This window comes from Octodon degus, unplaced genomic scaffold (assembly GCF_000260255.1).
Source record: "Octodon degus isolate 3935 unplaced genomic scaffold, OctDeg1.0 scaffold00172, whole genome shotgun sequence".
In the NCBI taxonomy this organism is placed as follows: Eukaryota; Metazoa; Chordata; class Mammalia; order Rodentia; family Octodontidae; genus Octodon; species Octodon degus.
In genome coordinates, this window is record NW_004524748.1 from 4624258 (window position 1) to 4628634 (window position 4377).

Sequence of the window (4377 nt, forward strand, 5' to 3'; positions counted from 1 at the left end):
AGAATCAAGAATATATAACAACAGTGAGCAATAATATCAAAATCCAAGGAAAGTGCCTTAATTTGGAAGAGAATTATCAATATATATAATAAAAAATTGTCAAAGAGAAGAATTTTTCTGAAAGAGATTGGAATACAAAATGCACAACTAAGTGGATTGAACAAATATAGGAATGATATAATGACCTGTAATTCTCTAACTTTCAAATCTTGTATTCATTCATGAAACTACCTACATAAATGTTTGATTTAAAATGTGTGCTTTTCTGTTTTTGTGAGTATGATTGTGAATCATATATTGCAGTTCAGATTTATCTGGTATATAGAATGCCTTGCATCATCAGGAGAAGGGAGAGATATAGTGTTATACCCCGGCCTTATGGAAGTTGGCAGGAAGCAACAGAAGTCACCTCTGTGCACTCTCTACTAATCACAGGTAGAACCTGGACCTGTTTAGCTGTTTGGCACCCGGTGATGCTCAGCAGATGGAGTTCTTGGTGCAATTGTTCACTGTGTTACATGACGTACAAATGTATTGTGCATAGACAGTCTCTACACTTATTACCTGCAATTGTCTCATCGGGCGTCTATCATCACAGATAAGATTACATTTAAACTATCAATTGAATGCATGAATAGAGACCCAAATATTTTTCAATCTGAATCAATGTGCTTAAATTTGTATGTATTCGTTTATTTTGTGGAAATTTTGTGATTTATGTATTTAGAACACCACGTGTTTCATTATATAATAAATGCATTTATCATGGCAAATTTGTACATATGTATATTTCATACTGATCCTCTTTACTTCCTCTCCCTTTTTCTTTCCTCCTGACTCACCCATCCCAAAAGTCCCTTCCCATCTCAAAAGAATGTCCTTTTGGATGTGGGATATTGCCTAAGCAGTAAACGTTCTGGCTTACAACGTTTTTTCTCCCTCAAATCTCAAATTAGTGGAAAAGTAAACTTAAGCCTTTCAGCATCAAATGGTTATTTAATGAGTATATCAATACCTGTTGTAAGAAAGTTAATAGATACCTATTTTGTCTGTGTGGTAAGAATGCCCTGTTCTGAGAGACAGTGCTATTTGAGGAGAGCTAGTTCTCTTGTGTTATACTTAGTTGAGGTGAACTGCCAGCTGTGCTTATGTCAAGGAGTGTATCCTGATAAAGAAAATGTACCATCAACTTTGTTTTTAGAATTCTTTTACCTCACCTTGAAGTAAGTTAAAATAAAATTTCATATCACCTAAAAGCTTATTAATGGGTTGCAAAGTTTTTGAGGTCCAAAGATACCAGACTGCTTGTCTAACTAATCACAATTTCCGAGAAAAAAAAAAAAAAAGATGGGGAACTTCAAAACTTTCACTATGAAATGGTTAAGGTCTAAGAACCCTTAGTTTCCCAGTTATAAAATATTTTGTTGTAATATGAAGTAAGATGATAAAGGGTTTGATAAAAATATAATTGGAAGAAAATATGAGCGAAATCTCTCTGGTGATTGGAAGGTTTTGTGCCTCATTTGAAGTGATGATTTCTTGAATATGAATCTACAAAAGCTCCTCAGTTGCATACATAAAATTTACTATATTCTATCTCTCACAGTTTTTCCCCAATAAAAAAATACTATATAACTTCTTTAGAAACTTCAGAAATTGAGTCTTCCATCAAAAATATGAATGAAGGATACAGTGATAAAAATTTCTATGACATTTCTATTGAAATTTCCAGCAGAGTAAGAATAAGAATGAAGATAGTGGAAAATATTAGTCAGAAGTAACAGAACTGTAGTTTGATTAAACATATTGTCATCTTTTATACTTCATACTGGCTTGCAATAAAGCAAAATTGTTTAATTCTTAACATACTAATCCCACATATAATCTTTGGAAATAGATGGTTCTTCCTTATTTCTATCTGATAATTATCAGCTTCAGAAGGAGGCTACCTCACTTGAAATTCAACATTTGCCTTTTAGTGCACAAAATCTACTCACACATACTTGAGTCACGTGGCTGTTTCAGGGAGTACTGCACATTGTGATGAGGGCCTAGCCCTACACTGATAGGAAATAGTATGCATAAATGAGTGGGTGCCTTAGATTGTTGTTGACCATGACACTTGTGCAAAGAGGGATAATGATAAATTATCTGGAATTTAACTAACTAAAATTGAACTTCCTACCAAAATTGTATCTGGAAATCCCAAACTGAGTATAAAACAAGAATTTATTTATTTATATTAACAGTCAATACATAATTTCCCAGGTATTCACCAAAGCAGAAAGATCAATGGACCCGCTTTTCACACATTTTATGGCTCCAAAGTTGTTTCATTGTTTCTCCCATTCTGTGAAGAACAATGAACATGCCTAGGATTTCTTAAACTCTTCTGTCTCTCCTGTCACTCCTCTGGTGACCACGGCATGGAAGGAGAAAACAGTTTGGGATAATCTGGCTGCCAGGGGAATAGTTCTTTGACTCTGTGCAGATGATGTTTGCTCTTCCTACAATACTCATGGAATGTCATTTCCTGTACATCTTCATATTTACTCTTTCATTTGTCTTCCTGTACATCTTTAATTTCAGTGACTCTGTAACCTCTGGACCACTTTGAGATAGATACTAGCAATATGGAGGAAGGGCAAATAAAAATACTAAACATGATTATTTAAAAGAGAAAGGCTTTAAAATTCTGTCAACTCATTTAAATTTACAGAAAATGATTGTTGCAATTATTTTGATTATAATTAATATTGTGTTAATTATAATCGTACCATTTTTCTAAAGCCCCAAATTAAAACAGCAAGTATCTTGTGTTTGATAATGCAGTCTCATTTTAACATTAAGTATCTCAAGTACGTTGTATTAGCATTTTTAAGCATAATTTTGTTGGTGAGATAAAGAATCCCATGATATCCAGAAATATAACAGTGTCATTTTTGTACATGGTCAATGCAACAAAGTTACTTAGAATGGGTCTGTTAGAGAATAATTCTTTTTATAAGAATTTGAAAATACTGTATAAAGTATGAATAAAATTAACAAGCATCCCTATTTTCATACATCTTTGCCAAAAAAAATAAGTTACTTTGTGAAATAAAGCAATTCTACAATGTAGAGTTAAAGCTAATAGGCAATAAAAAGCTGATAACAATTTACTTTAAAATATCAGAAATCTCTGGTAGTACTGTATCTTATGTATTTTAGGGATGAGGAAAATTATAGATTGAGAGGAAAGAAAAACAGTGGAAGGTTAAGAAGAAAGAAATTACTATCTTGAAATTCTAGGACTGAATTATGCTTAATTTTTATTTCACTAAAATTTCATGCTAGCATTTTGAGATTGATGTTCTTCAATATTTATTGCGTGAAAACTAAAGCTGTAGTTAAAGAAGTAACTTTCCATGAAATGTCAAAGTGTGAGTGGTCAGGATGCATATCTTTTTTCAGGTTTAGCATCAAAGTTCTCTTGATAAAACTATATATTTTTAAAGAAAATACTTTTATAAAACAACTGAAGTAGAAGGCATGACATTTGAAGTAAATAGAGGCTAGAACTCAAATCACACAGAGGAGTATGTTTCATTAGGAAAATTCAAAGATTGAAGTACCATTAATTGTCTTCTTAAAAAGAAATTGAAGGAGGAAGAGGAAGAGCAACAGGAGAAGAAAGAAAGTCAGGTGGAAGAGAAAAGGAGAAAAAAGAGAAGGAAGAAAAGGAACAGGAAGAGGAAGAGGTTAAGGACAAGGACAACAATAGAGTTTTCATGACAGAGGCTAACTTGCTCCCCAGGAGCCAGAAATCCAGAGAAGTTCTTTCAAAAAGACACAGAAACTTTAAAAATCAACAATTTCTTGACACAATATTCTGACCCTATGTTCCTCAAATCTGCAGTGAAAGCTTGGTCAGGAGGGTTTTGTAGTTGCTGCTGTGGAATTTTGTGGAACTTAGCTGGGGATTTTACCCTGGAAGTTGCAGTATGGACACACAAAGTAAATATAAAGCCAAAGGCTTCTCTGTTTCTCACAGAATCTGATGTTTTTGTACAGAAGGTCCTCTACGTAGCTCTTCTATTTGATCTGTTGTCATTGTCGACCACCAAGTAAAGAATACCTGATAGAAAAGCATGGTGTAAGTAAATTTTCTCTGAAATACTACCAGAAGCTTTCAAAAACTAGAAGTGTATTATGAAAATCTAAGTTTCTTTTTCTTTTTTATGTTAATCTTATTGAGAAAGAAATAGCAGTGAGACAGTTTCAAAACAGCTTAGTAGGACAGTTACAATAATTAATACATTGCACATTTTTGTCTTTGTAGTAGTTATTCATAGTACAAGATGAAGACAGGATATCTTGTCTAAACACTATTAGTTC